The 26,135-nt window shown below is 34.3% G+C and overlaps 1 long non-coding RNA gene across 1 annotated transcript in view; it reads left to right on the plus strand.

Annotated features, from left to right (window-relative positions):
- Positions 1-26,135, plus strand: part of LOC115445003 — a 64,841-nt gene that overhangs the window by 21,521 nt on the left and 17,185 nt on the right. The window contains exon 3 of the long non-coding RNA XR_003938784.2: positions 11,743-11,781. This is a non-coding gene — a long non-coding RNA (uncharacterized LOC115445003). The remainder of the gene's footprint in view (positions 1-11,742; positions 11,782-26,135) is intronic.

A 26,135-nucleotide genomic window follows, 5' to 3' on the forward strand; every position in this document is an offset into this window, starting at 1 on the left:
CCTTTGCTTTTTTTGTGAGATCATCTCACATTAACGCGGATTTCACGGTTATACACTTATCGATCATCCGAACATATCAAAGTCGAACGGACATTTTAAAATGCAAACTTACTGGAATCATCGTCTATTATTACTGAAACACGTTCCTTTAGAATGTACTTAATTCCAAATAAATAAGTTTTTCAAAACCCTTATTAAATTATCAATTATAGACATCAAAGACATATCCCCACTTTAAGTCTGTAATGAGCGAGAGACCTCCCACTGCAAAGATAAATCATATGCAATAGCCAATTATGCATAAATTGTAACGGTTATAAACATAAACCCGATACTTATCTTCAACGATAGCTAATAGCATAAGTCCCATTTAACTACTTACTTGATTAACTTCTCTAAAAGAGGATATTTTCCTTTAACTTCAAACCTACCGACCGAATTTGAGATATTCTGTATAGGAATCACAAAATTGTCATCATCGTGAAAAGTAGCTTTCTTTTATTTTAAAACAACCTCTATAGCATTAAACTTTAAAACATAATTTCTATAATTAACATAAAAAATATTTGCTAGCATTACAACTAAAACTAGCACTTAGAAATATTAACATAATCGTTTCTTTCATTTCACGTTGGAAGTCGTTTTGCAGTACATTTGAACACGCGTTTAAAACGCACAACTTTTTAATTCTTTTTAAAACAACTCCATCACAGTTAAGATCGCAATCTATTTCACGAGCCCGTCTTTGCTGGTCTCTTAGTTGCAACGTTTGCGTATCGTGATATTATTTTATATGTTAATGATACAGATATTATTTTAATGTTGTCTTAATGTTTTGTTTCTATTTTGTTTTTTGTTAAGAAATAAGAAACCCTTAGATTAGTCATGTCTGCCGTTCTTGTGTTTGACAGTAATTATCTTCAAATAGCCATTAGATATTACTTATGTTGGAATTATTCTGGGATAAACGATTAGACGATTAAGAACATATTACTATGTTAACTATTTGTCCACGGATGACAACTTATAGTTTGTGATTTGGACACCCACAGTTTAGATTACGCATCTTTTAAAGCCTGACCTACGCTACTAAACAAACTCCAGAATCACAGGAATGACAAATCAGTGACGCCATCTTATTTATATCCAACTACCGCATCAGATTTTGCAATATACTTATTGTTATTAATAAAAAATAACATGACTCCTCACGATTGCAAGTCTGATGTTAACAAAACTGGATTTGATAACAATTAAGAAAAATATAAAACATCAATGTAACAAGTACTACATATAGATGCTGTAAATCTGGTACTTGTTTTACGGTCCCGAATTTGCCTTTCTTGACCTTACTTGATGCTGCTCTGTTGCAAGTTTTACGATTTGCAATATGTCGATGGATTTTGCAACACGTGTAGTTATAATAAAATTGTTAGTACAATGGAAAGAAACGTTTTAAAATATGAAATTATTTGTATACTTAAATATAATACTTATAGATCTATTACAGATCTAGATGACAGTTAAAATGAAAAAAAATAACATATATTATGCAGTTATAATAATGTTACCGAATCGAAGTTATATAGCTATATAAAAGATAGCATTATTTACTATTTATAATCAATACGGATTTTAATTTTTATTGCCTAAAGCACACTTAAAAATAATAGAAATATTCAGATAAATACTCCCAATAAAAATAATATATATATTTACTCAATTATACAATTATATAGGTACTATGCTGTCAATTTTATAAGTAGGTACAATCAACATCATACGTTATTCGTAAAAAAATTAACTAAAATAAAGTTGGTCTTCGTTCGACATTTCTAAAATATTTCTTTACGCGGCTGCCTACACTGCTACTTATCGTGTTGCATTTTTTTGTTGTGACCTATTTCTTTTTTCGCTATTGGTATCTAATATTTGACGTCATTACACATATCCTACGTCACCCACGCATTTAAATACATGTGAAAAGAATTTAACGCTTTTAAATTATTCGTCGAATGTTTTATTTAAAATAGCCAAGCAAAGTTTCAATGAAATCAACCGATGGTAGGTTATCATTCAATGTATTTTCGACCTATTGTACGAATAAATACGACAATACTTCGAAAATCTTATAACAAACTGAAGTTAGGGACATCACTATGTTGATTTGTGTCTTACAAAATCTCAGTTAAATGGCCGAAGAGTAACCGTTTTTCCTTATGCATGTCGATGAGACATTTGCCGGTTCCCATTATACAATAAGCAACGTGTAGTGAGTCACATTGCAATATTTATAATGTGATGTAGTCAATATAATAGCTTGTCGAACATTATTTCCGACACAATTTAATATTTATAACTCATTTTTGTTACATTATCAGTACGGAAAAATACTTTAGTCTCTGAATAATTATATAAGAAATGGATCCAACAAAACCCAACCCAAAAATACCACTGAATAAGTGACGAGAAGACAAAATTCGCAATTTCGTGTTCTCTGACGATATTCGTATTCCAGTAATTTCAGTTTAAAAAGCAACTATTGAATCGATTTTAATAATATTTCTGTGGGAACAATCTGGAAGTATCTTCTTTCAAATAAGAAAAGAATTTCCAAATCAGGTAATAAATGACTGAGTTCTGAGATAACAATCATAATTTTTTTTTTAAGTCAGATGATTATGTCCGTTTGAAACTTTATTGTATGTGTGTTTTATTACAATACCATTTGATTTCGATAGTATTAGATGATGCAAGCAAGAGACGAAGAATACAACCAATGTAAGTACTTTCAGTGGTGGTCTAAAAAATAAAATTTTGCTGTATCAGACACGTCACCCGTAGTTTATAAAATGCGATTATACCTTTCAATTATCTGGCTCTAAATCACAAACTTGATTGATTTTGAATAGTGTGCAATCTACATCTGTAGATCTTCTTGCAGGGTTCCCGAGTTTAATTGAGGTGGGCTACATCTAAACTCGTTTCCACACGTATGTCTGTCCCATTCATTCCGCTATCTAACGTATGGGACGTTATAATTCTTTTTATGTTAGATAAGTATAATATATGAAATATGCCCCTTTTAAATTAGTTTGATTTGTATGGGTTGAGTAGGTACATTTTTCTTTTAATTGAAATTGACGTGAAAAGTTTTTAGGAAATATTCTTTATTTCCGCAATAAATCGTTGAAATAATTATAATGTTCGCTTTAGCACCTACAATACTTACCTTGCTAATATTAAATAAAATATGTTTATTCGGAAAATTGCAATCTGAATTAATATTTACTTAAAGACCGCTTTGAGCCAAAAAAAAAAACAAAGAACTCAGTACAAAAATATGCAACAAAAGAGCTGCAACTTCATTGTCGTTAGAATATTACCACAATTCCAAAGAATATCAGATGACCAGGGCTAGTACAATGTGCGTGTTATTCATTACCGCTATTAAGGGCTGACGCATATTGAATGACAAAACACAACTCTGTACCTGATATGTTGAGGTCAAAAATCCTTTAAACAATTTATATATGGTAATATTCATTATATTTGCACAAAGATTGCGAATTAAAATTGCTTTCAATTTAAGTTCTGTAGGTATTAAACTCAGTATCAAGCTTGCAGTCTATCTTAGGAAGGCCTTGAAATGCAATTGAACAAGTACGTGTAAGTAAAATGTCACAATGCCGCTTCATAAACGGTCTGTTGATTGTTATTGTTTTTTTTTATAAACTTCGGATTAACACTTTTTATATTAACTTTGAAGGCATGGACATATTTGACGTTTATGTTATGCTGAGGTACAAAAGGCCGGTCAATTCTCATATTGTGTTCAAAAAGACCTTGTTCACTCAAATCTCAATCAATTACATACGTCGCGGCGACTAGTTTCTTGAGTATTCACAATACACAATTACTAGTACACTATGTCGTTGTAATCTTTATATAAGCTATTGTCTTCGCGAAATGATCACAGTCGACTCCGAGGTGACTCAATGATGGACGCAAGAAGGTTATGATTCTGCAAACATGTTTAGTCATTTGGTACCGAAATGATATCTATAAGCAATTAAGTACATATTGTCATTTTTCTTTTTCAATCGTGTGTTGATTGCATTTGGTTTTGGAATATAAAATGACTAAAGATGATTTATTCTATATTTTGTTTTACAAATTATTTTGAGGATCGAATTTGTAATCGCCAATAATAATGTACGAAACATAAGGGTCACATTTGTGTGTATTGTTTGAGGGATAAGGCGTAAATAATAATTATATCAACACCGTGGCTGACTACACAATGCATATCTGTGTGAGAACAGGGAGCTTCATCGATTCTGGACGTTTTTTTGTCCCTGCCCACCTATTTTTAACGGGGAATATTTCATCATTCTGTTTAATTTTTACTGGCTCTATATTACTAAATTTATCTTCCCTTTCTTAAATTGATATTGCTTCTTCGAAGGTTTTTTACCATAACTTATTGTCATATGACATTCAAAATAATAATTAGTAGCAGAAACTCAAACATTTCTCACGGTAGGGAATTATAGGGATAAAAAGTAACTTACATGTTGATACATCTATACAACGGTTTATGAGTTGAATTTAAACAAACTTCTAAATATATAAACATTTGCATTTATAATATTAAGTAAAATAAGATGATGAACACCTCTCCAAAACATAATAAAATATCAGGAACCGGAAGACCTCTCTGGCACACTCATTGTAGAGGCGTTTCCGTCCCGTATGCGGTAAAGAAAGCTTTGCAGTGTTTTAAAGGTCACCCTGGTAAAGAAATTTGAAATATGGACTCTAGATTGGCCTTTAGGTGTTCCGGGGTATAAAGTTATTAGCTCGGTATAACCATCCGTTATTTTTCCAGACGGAAAGATGAGAAAGACCTAAGTAATCAAAATATGATTGCCATATAGCCTTAGAAATTTAATGTTACGTAAAATATCATACATAGGAAAGGCATCAATGATTAAACCATTTATCTCTTTAGTGAATCATAATGAAATATTCTTCCTTAAAAAATCAATAACATATTTTGTGTTGTGTAAGGCATAAGATAATTTTAGTAAATCTACGCCGGTTTCTCGCTATCTATCTATGTATTCTATGAAAAACGAAATTAGTTATTTTCTAAATTTTACGCTTAGCTCACCGACTGTGAGCTCAATTAATAATGCCTGATGTTAGATTGATTTTTTATCTCACAAATTATGGCACCCTCTCGTCAAACGAGCAAAGATGCTATAAATACCCTCTCTTAGTCATTATTCATATCTGTTATACGCTACGTTTCCATAATGTGTTAACCTTTAAATATTGTATTGCGCAATTACTGGGCGCGGTACAGCGGAGGCTTGGAGCTCAGCATGACCTAGTTTCAGCTCCTGTAAATCAATTTAGCTCGCGTTCAGATCCTAGGCATCCAGGCACTCTCGGGGTGCCCTTTGACATTTTACAGTGGTGGGCGGCATTTGCGCATGCGTGATGTTTTCCGCGACCCAACCCCCGCGCGCCGCCGCACCCCACCCCGCCCACCTCCGCGTGGGCAGATGACGCAGAAACCTAGGACCCGTGCCGGCAATAGCTATTTTTAGAAACGGATTTTGCTTACATCTAGGGAAATATGTGACCGATGTGTTTGCGATGAAGTTTTACTGATTTTCCGAAAATATTACAAATATCAATCGTTTTTGGGTTTATCATTACTTTAACCAAATTAGTAACAAAGATTTTTGTCAAAGAAGACAAAGACCATATATCTATACTAAGATATGTTATTTATTCTTTAACCGTCGATAATAAAGTTGCCTAATAACTGTTATTTTAATGCGGCTTGGCAAGGGTAAAGTAAATTGGATCTTGAAACTTCAAGAAGTTTTTGTATTCAGTCGGTTGTTGTTCACTAAATTATGAATAACTATGAGCGTATTTTTAGAACGGTACGCAGTGAATGAACAGAAACGCAAATATCCATTCATAAACATTATAGAAAACAAAAATATTAGGAATTCTTCCTCCGCGGAGCGCTAAGAATATTGCATAATTATATTCTCAATACTGCATTTGTACAGAGTAGATGTAATGTCATAAACTATTAATAAATCTAGACACATTTTATAAACACGTGAGAGGCGCTTGCTGGTCTTCGTAGCTATCAAACGTAAAGAAGCGGCGATAACCTAGTTGGGTGTGGAACGGACTGCCGGGACGAATGTCCGCAGGTTCAAATCCCACGGACACACATTTCTAACTTTTCTGGAATTATGTGCGTATTCTATGTGAATTATCGCTTGCTTTAACGGTGTAGGAAAACATCGTGAGAAAATCTGCATGCCCGGGAAGTTCTGTATAGGAATTTAGATTGAACTATTTTACAGATTATATCGCGGTTTTAATATTTTACTTTTCTCCCGACGTTTCGAAGACTTTGCAGTCTTTGGACTTCAAAGTCTTTGTTTGGACTTTGCGGATGACTAACACCTTAGTCCCCCTCGTGACCATGAAGGCTGCAAAGTCTTTGAAACGACGGGAGAAAAGTGAAATATTAAAACCGCGATAAAATCCGTAAAATAGTTCAATTTAAATATCTAACATTCGCGTAAACATAAAAAATCATTATTCTCTATAGGAATTTTGAGGGTGTGTAAAGTTTACCAATCCGCACTAGGCGAGCGTAGTGGACTAAGACTTAATCTCTCTCAGTATTAGAGGAGACCCGTGCCCAGCAGTGGGACTGTATATAATACAGGGCTGATATTACATATTATGAAAAAACATGAGCATAATAATATACTAATTACTTTACAATAGAAATCTTACGTGGGTATTAATATCTAGTGACTTTATATATATATATCTATAATAAAGGCGTGACATGACCACGAACATAATTCCGCTTCACGAGAGAGTACTAACAGGTTCTAATAAGTGATAAATTCACACAGTCCGTCTGTACGACACGAACAGTCCACGGCAATGGCGTAGGGTGAAATTTATCAAAAGATAACCTGATAAAAAAATGTCTTAGTTAACATATCGCAATTTAACGGAAAACAAAAACTAATACGAACGTAAATAAACCTAAAAGGGAAGCCGGTAGGAATCGGGTTGTGTGGACGCTTCGCCACTAGTCCATAGTCTGCTAATGAAACGGTTTAAACTACTTACCTTTGAACAAAAGGAATTTTTATAATCTAAGAAACCCCTAACTGTTCTATCAAATGTTATCAATTGTCAAACTACCCACAAATCTTTTAAATTTTTCGTTGTTTACTACAGACACGAATATAAACTGTTTAGCTATTTATTATAAAAAAAAAATAACACTCGATAAGGTATCCCTGTCTGTCAATTTCACATTAAAGTAGATATGTGTCATACAGCAATTCGTCACATAATGCAATATAATGTGACACTAACATAAAAACTCCGGTATAATATCAAAGTTTACCTTTCTCTATTCGACGTAATGGTGTTTAGATTCATACCGAGATTTGTAATATAGGCAATAATTTACCACTGCGAAGCGGGAATCATTTGAAATAATTTGAATATTAAAAGGTTTCATTTCCTTAAGGCGTATTTCTGTGTGATTTATTTATGACATTATATTATTGTATACAGTGAATAATATGATAAAATAGTAATTTTTGCTTATTTTCTTGAATCAATGTCTGTTACAATGAAACACGGTTACGTTTCCAGCCTATCAGTTATTAAATTTGACTGTTATGCTCAGTCCTCTTGCAGAGGGCGCCACCGCGTCCGGTTCATACCTCTGGACATTTCAGTCATCCTCAACCGCCTATCGGAGTCCGACGCTCCATATTGCCGGAAAAAAATATTTCTAATTACCTCAACTATGAAAAGTGTCATTAAAATAAAAAAAATTGGCAATAAGTCTGTTTTGAAACATGGAAGCAAAATTAAGTTATTTTTGTGGTTCCAAATATTTTTCGTATGTTATAAATTGTGTTTATTGATTGAATTTCTCTTGCATGTAAGGACGTAACAATTTGTTGAAACTATTTTAGAATGATACGAGTAAGTACGTATAGTGTTATCAGTGCGTATAGATAAAACATTGTTTTTCATGAATTGGTTATGTTTACAATATCTATTGCTGATACCTATGGAATATTTTGCACGGCAATAAAACGATGAGGAGCGAATTGATCAAAGACAAAAGGTGTTAAGTGCGCTTTGACAGTTTTCCGGTAAGATAAATGTTTTATTTTTTAATTCAAAGTATAATTTATAGGTTAAATACTATAGTTGTTTTTAGTGCCTGTGTCAGTTTAACCTAATCAGTAAAATTATTGGTTAAAATAATTAGTAAAATTAGGTTGCGTTCACCCGACCATATTTTAATGTAAAAACATTTGATTGATTGATTTAGTTATTTATTAGTGTAAGTCTCTAGTCCATCTTTTAGTTACCGTAAATTTTGTATATCTTGTATTCCCATTGAGTGTACTGATGTAATAACACTGTAATACAAAAGCAATTCAGCAAAATTATTCTTTTATTATTGTATATAACTTTGCTTGCGACTCCGTTCGCGTGAAAAAGTTTTTCCGGGATAAATGTTATCCTGGAATAATAACTAACTTATAGAACTCAGGAGTAAAGTAGCTAGCATTTAGTGAAAAACGTTTTCAAAATCGATTTACTAGATCCTGAGATTAGTGCGTTCAAACAAACAAACAAACTCTTCAGCTTTATATATTAGTATAGACCGACTGACCGACATGAACAACATTCAACACACAACAAACAAATTACATAAACGATACAGTAAGTTACTCAATGTTATATTGCCAAACATTGTTTCAATAATAATTTCAATGTGGATGCAACATTATGATGACGATTTGACCAATAATTATATATTGTTCTGGGTTTGCCCTATGACGTGTTTATTAACCAATGCGGTCTTTGTAACCTTCAGGCAAATCACGACTCATTCGATTTTTACTTCTTCCTTTTCTTGTATCACAAAACAGTTTCCTTCTTAACCTCGATAGTGTATACACTTCTTTATAATTTCAAATCCGCAGTCAACTTCAGCATCAACCATTCACTCTGATATCTATGGCGTCAAGTCTTAACTACAACAAATTACTATTAGTTAAAGTAATACAAAGGTGTAGTGTTAATTCATCAATGCCTTTAGATATATTTTTCGCACTTATAAGCGTGTGGTTGAACGTGTATGAGTCAAGACTTGTTTTCCGCTGGAGACCGACTCAAGGACGCTCATGTCCGCGAAACTATTTGTACTAGTTTAACATAACTATTTATTATTTGAGATAATGATTATGGTCGGAGTGTTAAATGTTTTACTTCAGTTGTATGCGTTTTGAATGGGTCGTCTTTACTCAATTATATTTTTGCTGTTTTAAATTAAATGTACAAAGTGAATTTTTAGATGGGTAGTTTTATGCTAATAGGCGTTTTTATCTGCGGATTGCGTGAATAAAAAATCAACGGGAAGTGGCAGTTTTGTTGCTTCTATGGTGTGTTGTTGATTTTGGATTGGACTTACATAAATGCCAGCAGATTATCAATGATTTTTTAAGTATCGTGGGTGTTTATTCACATTAGATATCATTAACAACTCCTTGCTTGCTTACCGGACTATGCTATAAAAATTGCCAACATTGAATGAACGAACAAGAATGAAATGCACGTCAATATTTAAAACTGAACAATTAAGGAAAATTGAAATATTTGCGGTTTCTTTTCCTTAAGCACGATTTGACTCACTCCACTTTACGGACACATTCAAAAGCAAAATATTTTATTCGGATATTCACATAAGTAACTAAAAATAAAAAATTGTTTCCTTAATATGTACAACTTAAATATCAGTTAGGCGTAATTCTAAAAATGAACATCTACAAGAAACTTGCCAGACATTCCGTTAAACTATGATATTTAAACTAAAGATCAAACCCTGTTACATAAACTAGTCTTTAGATTTCTGTTTAACGAGGTTTTGCTCGCGGGTTTGCCCGCGTGACAAGCGTTACGATGCGTTTCGTTAGCGATGCACAGGTTGTCTGTACAAAGGCAGTGCTGGCTACCAGAAAATATATAAAACATTGAAATGTTTCACACGACATCAAATTACCGGGATAAAAAGTAATCTCAGTGCTAATTCAGGACATGGTGACTTCTAACAAACATCAAAATTTTCACATTTATAATAGTCATAGTAATATTTGAGAAGTCTAGTTTCAGCAAATTTGTGGATTTCAAAGATTAAACAATTAATGTTATTCTAAGATAAACTACAACACAAGCATGTTGAAAATAGCAGTCGTATGAATAAAATAGGCATATTATTTGACTTTTCTATTCACTCGGTATACTTGTAGTACTAGTAGCTTCCGCTGTATCCCCCGTATCAGTGATACGGGGCTCCCAAGTTGGGGCCCTTCTTGGTCCCATACCTACAGTAAGCTAAACAGGCCAAAAGTTCGCACTGCTCAGAAAAGCCGCTAACAAATTTAGATATAGGGCCCTTCTCTGGCAAGCTACGCTACTGATATAAAGTTAACATTTATCTGGCTATAAAAAACCAGCCATAAGTGGATGAATTTAAAAAATACGAATATAATAATATTACGATAACCTAGCAATTAGCTCATCTGGTATTCCCCTACAAACACTACATTATAATTATCTTAACCGATCCGTGTTCACATGACGGAGAAAAAACTTATTCCGACAAATGATTAGCGACTGAAGATTCCATTTGTTCTGTGACTCATAACTAATACACCTCAGCTCTTCACTACGGTAATTGAACAGTGTTATTGTTTTAATTTAGTCTCGTTTAAGTCCGGTTTGATTTGGTCCTATTTTATGTGTTCCGTAAAACCATGTTTTTTATATTACTACCTTTTTCTGATGACATTAGTTTGTCTTTCCTCGTAGGGTGCATCCACACCGCGGTAGCCTTTTGTGGAGCAACACTGCAACATGGTAACATTAAGTAACTATATGTAATTTTTGTGGCTACTTGTTACTATTAGTTGAATGTTACTCATGGCATCCAAACCGCCAATAGCAGAAATTAATAAAAAATAACAAAGAGTAACTTTCATTAACAGTGGCATATGTTCTCAAACTTCAGCAGGCTCTCTAGCAATATTATCGATTTTTACCACAAGTTGACTATTTTCAAAAACTAGGCAACGTTACTCAACATGTACTAACATGGCAATATATACTTACAATAAATAACTTTTTGCTATCAGATGTTGCTGAGTATCACTAGAAAACGTTGTTCCACAAAGTAACTGCGGTGTGGATGCACCAGTAGGTACTTAATGTTTTTTCGCAATTTTGGTTAAAGAAAATAAAAATGTTAGTCAGAAATATTTTTTTATCAAACATTATAAAGTATTCTTATTTAGTCATGAGTCTCGTCAGTTTTCAACTTATGGGAGGGTAACTCAATCACATTTGTTAACCAGAAAGGAAAAGACAAAGAGCATTTTTTTATTTATATACGTCCCTTAATTTAGCACAAGTGCATTCAAAACTATGTTTTATATTACTTTAAAAATATCAGGTTTCGGTGTTATGTACTTCCCTGAACCTTACCTATTTTTTGTTCTAATAATACAAGAATATAATATAAACCGAATTTTTTAAATTGGTATACTAAGCTAGAATAAAAATTATCCTCTTTTCTCTTCTTTGCAGGTATCCGATGTTATGGTTAAAAGAAGATTTCATCTGAAGGTAAGTCTAAAATATTTATTATAAAAACCTAATTAGGTTTTTCATATTTGGCAGAATTTATGGTTGAGTACTTAAAAAATAAAGCGGTATCTATGTGCGGTATCTAAATAATTCAATTAGACATAAAGTTAACTTTACTTCTGAGCCTGACTCGGCACGCCCAGTAGGTACTACATATTTCTCATGATTCAGGTGAACATGTTCGACTACGTTATTATAATATTTATTGTCCCTCGGATGTACGGATAAGATTTAATTATGATTATTTCGTGAACTGAAGCCATAAATAATATAAGGAAATAGTATATTTCCTTCATTTATTCATTATATACCATTAGTTTATCTCCATTAGTTTAGCATTTATCGATACACTGAAAAAAGAGTCTAACATAAACCGAAATAAATATTTTTTGTAAGTACTTACCTGTAGTTATGTGGACTATCATGCCCACTTTCTGAACCCAAGTCCACTATATCACATCTTATTCGTAGATATTCACACCATGCCTTCTAAAGGTAGGCAGTGCAGTGCAACTATTAGACTTCCGTTGGCGATATTTTCGTCAAGATTTCCATGACGATGCTGTTTACACACATAATCAGACATAGTGCCAAAATGATATTGCAATCCATTTTACTTATACATATTATTATGTCGTATCTATTGCGATCTTGTTTTCAATAAAGTAAATAAGATTTAAAAATAGGTCCACGGATATGACCCGCAGTTCGTTTTAGTCAATATATTTGCTATTAATCATTTCGACAAATGTCAATAAATTCTCATGCTGAAACTTGGAAGTATGAAAGTAAGCAGGTACCGCTCTACCTGCACTATTATATGTTCCATTTGCTATTTTTAGTAGGTACTTATTAATCTTATCAACTCGGCCTTGCTATTACTACTAATTTATTTAGAGGCCGTTTTTTTTTATTATAATTATATTTGCTTACGAACTATAAAAATATTTGTCTCAAATTAATATAATTCCGCTCTTATCACAATTGGACATTAAATCACTATTTCATCACAATGATGACAAATGTTTTTGTACCAATTATATGTGTGATTTTATAGGTGTATCGTCTTTTAGAAAATAAAGCCTGCCACAGAATAAAAAATATGCAGCCTCTCACTCCATTTACCTGGTTAAAAGTACCACCACCGTGATGGTGAAAAAATGCAGTAGGTTTCATTGTCACATTATGAATAAAAAATATATATATATACAGGATCATTTTGCCCTTGCGTTAATTAATTAAACCACACTCCTCTGCTAATATTGTGCCAAAAATCATCCATGAATATCGAATATTTTCACCAAAATCCCGGAGTCATTACGGCGTAAAAAATTAAAATAATTTTGTGTTGATATTTACCTACGATTTGAGTAATTTATTGTAAATTATTATTTTCAACAAGATGTGGCTTAATTTAGTAACGCAATATCAAAATGACACTGTATTGCTACTCTTTACTATTGTATGCTATGTTTTTAGTTTTCTATATGGGACGTTTGACTTTCTTTTGATAAAAAAGTATGGACAGTGTAGTGTTCTACCGAGGAAGAACTCGAGGATTTTATTTGTGACGTGACATATTTTTTTTTCTCAATTTTTTGAAGCTGATCTGGTTGATTAGGAGTTTAATTGCGATAAAAAGTTTATTTATTAGGGTTCATTGGGTCGGCAATGAATGTGATTATAATGATTGTGTTGTACAATTATTCTCCTAAGATTATAAGCATTAAGTTCCTACCTCACACTAGTGTAGTATCTGGACTATACTAAACTGTTCATATTATTTTCCGGAATTAAAAAAAAGAAAAAGAAAAAAAAATGAATATTATGCAAAGAGAATGTTATGATGACGCATCGATATATTCGATAACAATAACTACGTTTGGAAAAGCATTATTATGTACGCTCCATTGAAGGTTTAAAGTATTGTGTTATCTTTCACTGATAGCGATACCACACGTGCAAACTATACTTTGTATAGTATATATTTATGTTTATCATACTGCTTCCATGCACATGCGCATGACGTTATGTTTGTGTACACCTTTAAGGTCGGCAGCAAACAGTGTGAATCGCGCTTTATTTTTGTATAAAGTAACTATGGTTTTGTGATAAGATTTTGACTGAATTGAAGCATTTGTCGCCATGTTCAAAAGATAGTACATACAAAGATGCGCAATTAAAATTTCTGTCTTTCCCATTGTATAAATTAAAATGTTACCAATTTAGGAATCTAACCCAGGACCTAATTAATGGCAATGGTATTATTTTTGATTGTAGCATAAGCTTGAACGAAATTACGTGCTTATAATCGGTTATTAAATAAATGCACAAAAAATATTTTTAACACAGTAATTAAACATTAAAACAATAATTTGAGAACATTCCATTGTTAAAATAATAAATTAAGAATTATTATTTTATTCTATCGCTCCAGTTCATAATAATAGATAACGATAATGCAAATAAACATATTTGAATAACACCTAAATCAAAATGAAATGCAAAAAGTTCGCAGTTTAAAAGGAATACTATGGAAAAGTAGACTCTCGTGCTCTTGTGTGCAATTAAATCAGTGTGTGTGTGTATGTGAGTTGCAAGGTCAAGGACGACACGTAGGGGAAGAAAATATGATCGAGGGGCACGAACCGTTAGACCAAACGAGTTACCCTTTACCTGCACCCGCTTAAAATGTTTTTGTCGTTGTAAATTTCGATTTGCTCTGCAATTTTCAAAATCATACGCATATTTTTAGGCTTAAAATTTAATGTGCTCTATTAATCTAGTGTTTAATAATGTTCTAAGAATCTTAAATTTAAATTAATGTGTTTCTATTAAATATAACTATTTTTAAGTCATCTCTATTAATTGTCTTCGATATTTTTATTCTCATAAAAGAACATCTCTACACTTTTTAGTAGAGAAAGCTTAAACCTAAAACAGTGCCATCTCTTGTCCGCATATGAAACTGCATGGAGAGTTTGTTTCCATATCGTATCGTTTGTTTCTAATATAGAAATGAAGATGGCGCTGTTTTCAAACATATGAACTGGAGAGAATAGGATTCAAAATTCAAAATGAAATTAAGAAGAATGCTACGGGCTATTGAACGACCGGGTGCCACGCTGTGCTCTCTCGGGAATTAGTGCGGAGTGAACACAGCTGGTGGTATCTCAGTTGTTCCTTAGTTCTCTTCCTCTGGAAAACAAAGAAGAACATGGCACCAGAACAAACTTATAAGAAGATTAACAACGTCGAAGATATAAGAAATATTGGATCGTTCGTGATAATCATTTAGGTAAGTTAATAGTTAATAAGCATATGACACTACATGCAAAGTTACCAACTTTTGAATTATATAGCAAGTATATAAAATTATTATATTAATTAAGATAGAGCCTAAGTAATTTTATATAATATTATTTTTTCATGGTTTTTTTTTTCTAAGAAGTCGATTGAAATATCCCTCTATTAAGTGCAAACCTCCATTTTCTACTGAGCAAATTTCCTGTATTTGTAAATATTTTGTAACGTAATCAGATTAGTTGCAGTTCCGCTCTCGAAATGTGTTATTATGTAAGTAAATAAAAAATAATTATGTAAGCTCTAATGTTGCAATATTGTATTAAAATTATTCGAAATTCTTGTTAGACGTACCTACCTACTTTAAATGTAGAAATAACTTGTCTAAGATTCGTACCACACACGGGTTTGGAATGCTATTTGAGATGCACTCATACTTTACTTCTTTGCATAAAAAAAGACCAATACTCTGATTAAAAAATGCATTATCTGAATGCTGATTAAAATATCATATTGCAATCCGCTTAAAACCATGGGCACCGTAAGAAGCAATTGTAAGATATAATAATCAGTACCACCAGTCGCGTATTCTCCAACAATACAGAAAAAGAAAAAAGGGCACCGTAAGAAACAGTTACCGCGAATATAGTATTTTTTAAACTATGGTACTCATATAAAAATTAAAATCCTCAAACAAATTTCTAGATCCGTGTGTGTGTTGCAAGTTTTCCATTAAAGTGAATGACTTCCACATATTCGCCGTCGAGTGCGTGCGTTGTGCGCACCCGTTTGCGAGCTGCTTACGTGACGCACTTTTTACTTAACGCGAGGGAAAGTCGTGTGATTTATAATATTTACACTGTGTTGTTCAGCAACTGTAATTCTCGAAAATTCCTCTGTTATCATTTACTAACACGATCACATTTCATTTAACATTTCTTAACTTAAGAATATTGTTGGCGTGATGAGACACTTAATTATTTCGTGTGGCAGTTGGGATGTATGTTTTATGTTTATAGCTCCATAATTCCTTTGGTATTGTGAGCATCTAGGGCGTCTGGGAACATCTCCCATTTTTTATGTAATAATTATGTTATGGGTCTGGGTTGACACAATTATGTATAAGAACATAATTTGAAACTACCTCAGAATCTTATTATTTATTCTGCACGGAAACGAAAACATATTGTTGATATCCATTTTTATACCTTTGATACAAACCATACATTCTCATATACATTTTCACATCCGGCATTTACATCCAACGGAACAGTATTTATAACCAACGCCCATAAAATCAATACAGCCGGCCCAGGCTTTATTTAGGGCACCTAAATAACGTAGAGACCTAACGGGTCACCTCTACACGTCCTAAATCGTCCCAGATATGTGTCCCTGACACAAGCTGCGGAGGCTGCGGCCCTGGACTCGAGTTCTGGGAAAGCGCTGCCGTCCTGGTTCCGATGAATATGGGAACGCAAATTACTGCGGTACCTGGATTGAATTAGGTCACAGCTCGTTGAAAAGCCTTGACAAGTCTCTTTGTGAAATGTTTTTCCGTTGAAGGAAATTTCAGCATCGCTTTTGGCATGGTATATCTGTCTCTTTTGAAGAAAATTAGGGAATTAAACTTTTTTTTAATACCGTTGGTGTACATTATTTAATATTTTTTTAAACGGTTTGACATACTAATATTAACTTGATATTAATAGCTTATAGAAAACAAAAACCATAGGAATAGAAGTAGAGTAGAATAACATCCGGGAGTGGACCGGTATCACCTTCGTTGAACACCTGTTCCGTCTGGCAAATGATAAAGAGAAATACAAGAAGCTGACGGCTAACCTTCAATAATGAAGAGGCACTTACAGAAGAAGAATAATACTTAGGTTTACATTCATTACATTTAATCATATTTTTAGTAAACATTTCGCCCCTATTCTGATCTCTAAAAATGATCTACTTATTAATCTTAAATCATATTCAAAGACTACCATTTAAGTCACTTCTAAAATCTTATAATGCATATCGATATTGCACATGTATTAATAAAAGTAGTCGCTGTTTTCCTGCTGCAAAACAGGTGGAATACACGAGTACTCAGTTGAATTGATACCGTCATACATTTCCATACGTCTCGACTCTACAAGTTTACATTGCCAGTAAAGAACTTATTAGAAAACCGGTTCTGTTATGACTGACAGCATTCAAACATATAAAATGTATAGTTTATTGTGAATATCTTGAGAACCTTTAGACTAAGCGAGAGGACATCGGTTATTGGCAACAAGAAAATATTCAATATTTCTGACTTGTATTGCCTCACAAGTGGTATACGACAACTCGAAATATCGCGGTAATATACTAATTATATACCAATATGTTGTACTCGTACTTGTATCATGGTTTATTCGTACATGTTAATGCGTAATAATAATATCTTATATCTGAGATTTTCCTAGATAGGGCTGAGAAGGAATGAGTTAATTCGTAAAAACTATGCCAAAATGTATGTGCAATATGCTTGAAATATTTTGGAACGATAAAGGCAGCTGGAAAAGAGAAGAAAATCGTTGCCTAAAGTAAATTATCTCACCACTGAGTATGAACAATAGCATATTACAAATTAGTAATATTAAAAAATTTCGTTCTCTAATATGTTAAGTACAATCAAAATTATTATGATAATTCTAAGTGAGCAAGTTTCTTCGAGAGGTTTTACAACAAGTGATATTTTTTACAATCCAATATAAATAGTTTTGAAAAGTTAAATGCGTACCTAACTTGCTATGAAATCTCGAAACGTTCGTCTTTACAGTATTAGATATTTATCATGAATTTATTTGTCTAATTAAGTAGGTATCGTGTTTGAAGGCTGGAGTATCTAATCATGTTGACTTAGACTGTTCCTAGGGCGTTCTCTAATACTCGTTATTATTACGCTACTTCATTACCTATATTCTTCCTCGATACCAAGGCATTGCTAGCTCGCACGACCTTACTCCAGGCGTAAGTAGGTCAAGACTGCTGTAATATAGATATATTGTGGAATTCTGTCAGGAAAAATTCTTTGGTAAGAATTCTGACGGTAAAAAACCTGGCGTATCATGTAAAATGGTTATCCATAACCATTCGAGCGTAGTTCTTAATTCGAAAAATATTTAATTTATGATACAATTCAATTGCATTGATTTCAATTATTTAAATATCTTTTATTTTTCGTTTAGTCTTTTTGTCACGGCGGCAAATTGACAAACAATAAACCTTTTCAAAAAATGTTGAGACTCAATTTTAGCAATGCTGATGGTTCCTGCTTAATAGCCACGCTCGGTGGTATTTCGAACCGTAATTTCTGTTCAATTTAGGATATTTACCAAACATCGCATTGCTTGTTGATACATTGAATACCCAAGGATACGGTATGCCAGTCAATACTGGCTTAATACTAATTCATTTTTCCAATCATAGCAATTATTTTATCATCAACTAATTACGACTGTTTGCCAATCACGCGTCGTTATATCATTATAATTCTCAAATGTCTCGTGTTGGTACTTCAAATCAAAACCCATGCTAATGTCTTGGCGCCTTCAAGTCTAAATATCTTTGGCGGGACAGTTGCGGCTAGTCGCCAACACAACACTGCCAACTGCATCTGGCACATACCTGCATTGCACAAACAGCAATGTATAACGATCAAGGGCAACTTGTGGCGTAATGGTATTCGCATTGATCCACAATTATTAACTGAGATTAAAGTGACATCTCTATTGTCCGGGCTTGTGATTTGTCAGGGTTTTCCCCTTTTTGATAAGGGGCGTTTTGTTTAGTCATGTTGATATCCTTCAATACCTTCTATGCTAACGGTATATAAAACAAAAAAAAATGATTTCATTCTTAATATAATATAAAAAAAGTATTTTAATTAAATAAACACAATTTGTTAAATTATCAGGTGATCTACAATCTCTTGCACAAAGATTTCAATATTATTATTCGCTTCATGAGTTAAAAATTATCCCTTTACTATGCGCTTATGCTAAATAGCAGTGGCGAAGGGTCCATATAACCCGATTCCTACCGGCTTCTCTTTCGTAATTTATGTAAAACCATCATAAGAACTATTTCCAGACCGCATTGATGCATATTATTAGTATTTGTATATTGTGTCGGATTCCCTTTTGGAAAAATTTAACTTTCGCCACTGCTAAATTGTATATTTTAATGCAATCTGAAATCAGTTAAATGGTGTAATGCAAAACCATCCAGGTCGGCACTATCATATTGTCTATTTCTGCCTTCCTATCTTTATTTGAAGAACATTGAAGCTAGTGTAATTGGTCATGCATAACGTACTTTGTTCTTCAACATTAACATGAAGCTAATCACCGGTATCATGTGCATAATATTTGAAGGTATAGAGCAGTACTATTCTATATTTTGTTGTAATGCTGACGAGTGTATAGAAAACAGGATATATCGTAGCACTTACTAAGGGTTGTGGAATGCGTAGCTTTGTTGTTTAAGAGCAGGCGTAGCAGTTTCCGCTTGGCTACAAATTTTAATTTCTCATTGGGCTCCTGAGTTTACAAACGAAATATTTTATGTTACTGCTAAACTCGGGCCTTGTCTACAAATGGGGTGAGCTTATTTACTTACACGATGTCCCTGAATAAAAATGTTAAACATAATTATAATATTATTGTTTGAATATATCACGTAGTACAAAAAGTGTTCATTAATTTATTCGATTTTTAACAAAATATTCTATACGCTATTTGCTGTATATGCTGTTAATGTCTATTTACTAAGAACACTATAACTTGGGAGTCATTTGGTCTGAAATTTATCATGGCAACTAATTTTGGGCATCCTAAAACTCTACGTTTTTGTCGCTGCGTAGCACCTCAGCTACGACGAAGTTCGAACTGGCAATAAAAGGCGCTACGTTGGTGGTGCTGTAGACACTTTTTAGGGAATCCATAACACTAAATACAAATCATGTGCAGTTTAAATCATACTTATGAAAATCTAAATAACAATATTTTTATCAAAGTACCGATTTCGTTCGATACTCGATTTCTTGTTGAAGAAGAAAAGATAATTTATTGTTTGCTATCTAATAATCCTTAGGTCTAAATTAAACGTTATTTATTTAGAAAGGTCGGTGGGTGGCGGCTCCAATTATTTCAATTACAGCTTGTTCAGAGTGGAAAGTCCATGACACGATTTTTCTTTGTTATTCTTCCTTATGTACTCCCGCATTTCGCCCAAGGAGATCTCAAGTTCACGGCATTAGAACCCGGGAGCAACAGTTGGATCGATAGAGGGGTGCAGCAAGGCTCTCGCATTGTCATGGCGACCTGCAGCCGTGACCTGGAAGGCGGAGCGAATCGTGGGCCAGGGAGAGAGGGTGACAGGGCGAGCGCGCTGCGCCTGCGGGGGTGGTGGGCGGCGGGAGGGGGCAGGCGGTGGGCCTGCATCGAGCGGCCGGGCTGCATCGAGCAGTTATTTCGGTGCAGCTGGTCGGCCGCAGTCGTTCGCCGTGCCTCCGATAGCGCGCGCGCCTCGGTATTCATTGCATCGGAAAACGCCCCCGTGCGCTGTTTTCCACCAACATTCCATTACGGAATTGTGCCTTATACATTAAAGCCAGTGCTCCTCTGCCATCGTACCTGTTGCACAAGATTGCACTCTTGCGTGGTGAAACCGCGTGGAAACTCTTTTTCTTAGTAGCAGACGCGTAACTTTCACCGCTCACATTCCGCTGCAGCGGCTCGCTGTGCCGCTCAACCACTCGACGCAATAACTTTTGATGTTCGTTACGTGTTTTAACTAGGTTTAACTTACGTGCCATATATACTTCATTGATAACAATATCGTTTTGTACATGCATATATCGCAGTGCTCCCCCACGATTGACATTTGCATTCCATTTGCACTTTTCTTCAAAAAGGTTCTCAGATATGTGATCTCAGTACAACATCTAGTAATCAGAAACCTTAACAACCGTTGATACGTTTTAATAATTAGAACTTAAACCTTAAAGGTTAGCCAATTGAATTCATTTTACTGTAAAACGGGTAGTTCGAAATGTGACCATATAAGATGTTCATCTCATCAACAATGTTGTATGAGCGACAAAGCTCAATGTTTCTAGAACGAGCAGTTTAATCGTCCTATTAGTACAATAAGGAAATGTCATACAATACAGGACGCTCAAGTCCAGTTGAAAGTATCCGAAGGTAAGATGTCACGAATGACGCTCTCATGCCGAGATATGCACCATCTGGCGCCTGGCCAGGGATGCAGTTCCGAAGGTCAGTCCGCGAGCGGTCGCGTGGGGTCGGGGGAGGGGCGCCGAGGTCGCGATGGGTGGGGTCGGGGGGGGGGGCGGGAATAATATAATAAATAACGAGCGAACAGCGCAGGTGCATCCGGGACCTTCAGGTACTTACATAGATATGTAGCTCTCGTTCTGCCATCGATTTTGTTCGCATCCACACCCAGTATTGTTCTTTTTCGTTACTTTTCAATTATCGTAGAGAATAGTTTTCTTTTTTACTAGTATTGTGCAATTTTGTATTGATTTGCTTAATTATGTCATGAGTTACATCGCATGCTTTCTCCTCAGATATGGAAGAAATCTTGACTGTTCCGGCATTTGAATCTAATTAATCGTTTAGCATAAAGATGTTGTACGTTCCTGTTTATTGAATTCATTTTAGTATGCAGCCCATTATAATTGTTACACAGTTTGCACGACGCGTACTCCGTGATAAGCTGTTTCGTTCAGAACGGCACAAGCCGATATCAACGTTATTGATTCAGAGACCGCGTAATTAAATCATTTTTGATCTACATATATAACTTCTTGAATGCATAATTAATGTGAAGGATTAACGTGTGAAATGGACATTAAATATAATTGATTTGATCGTTAGATTTTATTCACCTCTTTAGTGTTGTCTGATTTCTCTTTAACATGGAGATTTGCAAAATTTCTCAATTCCATTTTTCTATCTTATTTTTCACCCGTGTAAATATTTGTAAACATTTATCCATAACAATATAAGGTAGAGTACACAAAACCACAACCAAGTTTACATTTCACCACGTGACAGATTACGTCTACAATAGAAATTATTCCGATGACGTGCCAACAAAAAAAGCATACGTCACTATCACTTTCATCTCATAAGGCGGCGTGCACATCTGTTGGTCGCAAAGCTCGTCTAAGTTGCGACACGAACGCGGCACGCATGTTAAGGCGGCACACACTCGCGGTAACTTTCGCCCGCGGGACCGTTGACCGTGGCTCGACTTTCTAAATCCATGTCGTAACGTCGGTGATCGCCCCGCGTCGGCCCATTGTAATTCACGATACGGCTCGACGCTACACGCGATGTCATTACTATATTTTTTGTGGTATTTTCGCAAATCCGTAGAAAGTTATTGTAGTATATCCTCTTCGGTTCTCTATCCCACCAGTATCAGAATGTTAAAGGAACACTAGCAATAATGGCTAAACTAACGATTACTGCTGCAAAACTGGGAAGAAATATCGATGACTAGTTTTTTCTAAAGTGCGGAAGGTATTTAATATCCTCTAGAAAGTACGAAATTGTCATTAGATTTAAATCAATAATCATTCTAATTTGAAATCATCACCCTTGATCGCACGCCCTTGATCATTGTACTTTAAGTAGGTCGACAGTTTGACTACAATTGCTACGACGCGGCGTAGGCGAATCTTGTAGGTACCGGGCGTCCTGCCAATCGCGTAAAACAAGGGCGCTGAAAACGTCTGATTTCTCATACAAGATGACACTAATGACCCTTTGATTACAGTACATAATGTATATTTTTCCTGTTCAGATCTAGTTTCCTATACCATTGCACATACCACTACTAGTACACATAATTAAAGTGAGGTCATGCAATAGCGTTTGTTATACAAGATTGCACAATTCTATTTTATTGCAATGCAGTTTTATGTTTGTAAAAACCATAAATGCTGGCCCGAATCGCAGCATCCATTCACGATACGGTTTAAACTCTCCGATATTTTTTTGTATACAATCTGTAACAAAGGAAACCTCACGTAGAGATTGGTCGCGACCTATATTGGACAATATTCAGTTGCGTCCCAGAGTGGCCATGGACTGATTGACCTAGCCCTGACCGCGCCGCGTCCTAGGGAACCTAGGTGCTGTCCTTGGGCGAGCTGCCAGCTATCCCCATCCCTCTCGCATTCGGGACGCGCGCACAGGAAGCCACCTATATCGGCAATGGCCGTTCGATAATTAATCGAATAATGCGCTAGTTACAGCCAATTCGCCTCTTACTTTTGAACGGATAGTTGCTTAGTTTCATTTCCTGCAATAAATTTGTTGAATACGCGAAATTCGTTACTGTAGGAACTTTGAACAATAAGTGTCTATTTGAAACAAATTAGTCTGTAATTACATGAACAAACCCGAAGATTTTACTTAATTATCAACAAGTAAGACATTATTAAGGCAATTAAAGTTAGTAATCTAATTTTTAACTATTTATAATTAATGGAAAATTTAATATATTTGCTGCGAAATCAATAGTTCTATAAATAAAAAGAGCAACATTTTAGTTTTATCTCATTTTAATTATAACAGGTTTATACTTTTATTATATTATTTCTTTATCTTAACATGTTACAGTTTCATCGCGAATGTGGACGATAGTAAATTTCTTTCTCTGCTCACTCGTGACTTTAAAGTACTATATGCATTAAGTAACTTTCACTGATGTACAACTTTTGTTTTTCACTGTTTAGTTTTCATATAAGTCTTTGAAAGTTTTGCCTTTTAAAAATACAATTCATATTGATATTAGTTATAATTAAACAGCGATAATATGGTTTTTGTTTGAGTGTTTAAACAGTGGTTTATCTGAGTGTTATTTGGTATGTCCGAACTCAAATAATACACTCTATTAGGCGATCCAACAACCGTTTCGCGTCGGTTATTATCTATGGTCAACAGTTAGTCAATTACCAGAACCAAGCATTACATACATACAACATTGAATAGCAATTATATTTGATATATCCAAAACCAATGTCTAAATTCAATCTAAAATGTTAAGCTAAATATTGACATGAAAATCAGCTCGAATTTTCCCCGAAATAGAAAGCGTATTGAAGTGAATTAAAAATGAAATACACACTATATTTTGTGCCAAAGAGATTTACTTTATCTTCAGCGGAGCTTTAGCGCTTCATAATGGTCGAGGTAGTAATGCTCAAATTTAAACATAATGGAAACGAAGTTCGAATTTGTAGAGTTGACTCTATCATAGTACAACTATCAAATTATTGTAATTTAATTGCTTTTACTACCTATACACACTGCTACTAGTGATAAGTTTTAAAAAATAGCATCCTTAATAATTAATGAATTTTTATATAATAAATTAGCATTATAATTGTTATTGTATAATTTTTAATTGCTTTAAAATAAAAATTCTGCCATTAACAATATTAAAATCGCGCTAAGTTTTTTCGTATGTTATTAGTATCTTCATGTGTTAGAAGATGATTTGTATTGCAAATAGAATTTTGATAGCTTACCTTTACCGACTAGTATTCAAAATTGTTTCTTAAGGTATCGTCGAGCCGAGGCGATAAGTGTGCGTCCACCTTAAAATGTATCATTTACTTGATCTCTCTTGAATTTCATTAAGTTAAGAATTGTGAGGAAAAATATATATTGAAATGAATATAACCCGAGTCCGGTTATTATTTTTATTTAAATAACGCAGGGAAATTACTTCAAAATACGCGAAGCCGTTTTCAATAAATTTTCAACCTAATTGACAATCTATCTTATTGCCAAGTCCCTTGAACCAATACCATTATTTAAAAGTTATATTCGGAAAAACGATGTTTCTGTATCAAAACATTTTAACTAAATGACGAAATGATCATAGCAACTGTTAGTATTTAATTCAAAATAGATCCATAACTATAAAAACACATTAATGGATAATAACATAAATAATATCAAGCGTCGTGGATGTAAGAAAATTATAATACGGCATACGTGAGCACAATAAACAAGTATTGTATGCACTGGACACGCTAGTTACATGTTACACAGAATAGCATCGGGGGAATACCTATTGGCTTACCTAACGATGACGTAAGCCGTAAGCGATTCTTACATTCATAATAGCACGCTTATTCCTAGTAAATATGTAAACAGGGCCATTAAATATCACTGAATTCAGAAATATTTCCGCATATAATAAAGATGCTTGGTAGAATCGTATCCAAAGGTAATTATAAAGTTCGTTAATGCACCATAGATTTATATAAGACTATTTTGTTTGGTTACGAAAATTTATTTATAAATTATATCGGAATTTAGGCGCATATTAGTTTGCAAGAATAAGTACGATCAGCTGTTCGCAATGTAGCCTGCCAGTGCGCGAGCGCAGCGCGTTCAGCTCACGAATGAGTTTCATAGATCGCGGTGCGACCGCTCGTGAGTCAGCCGGCCTTGAGCTCGCATACTATACAGTACACACGTAAAACCGCTAAACACTAAAATATTATTTACTACCCCACCCGCTAACAAAACATGAACAAAAAGTGACAGCGGACGGGGCCGCTGTGCTGTCGCGGTCGCCCTGATGACACTCTATTAGCTTTATTTTCACGACATTATAAAGGTTAACGATTTAATTTAACACGAGATGATTTCGGATCAGATGTCTACGTCGATGGCGATGAACATTTTTCTTTTGTTTTTATTTACAATTACCTCCAGTCTCGTGTAGCTAAAGTTTGTGTGCAACAACATTAAATTCACGTCGAAATTATTGCTCGGTTGAATTGGTAAATACGGAGTGTTTTCGCTTTAACCTGGATATAATCCGAACGTGTCTGCAATGTTTTCGCGTGTCGCCGTGAGTTGGCCGTCGAAATGGAGCGTCTATTTGTGGTGCTCGAGGCCCGCTCGCGACAATATTGTACCCGACATACGAGC

This window comes from Manduca sexta, chromosome 13 (genome assembly GCF_014839805.1).
Source record: "Manduca sexta isolate Smith_Timp_Sample1 chromosome 13, JHU_Msex_v1.0, whole genome shotgun sequence".
Lineage (NCBI taxonomy): Eukaryota > Metazoa > Arthropoda > Insecta > Lepidoptera > Sphingidae > Manduca > Manduca sexta.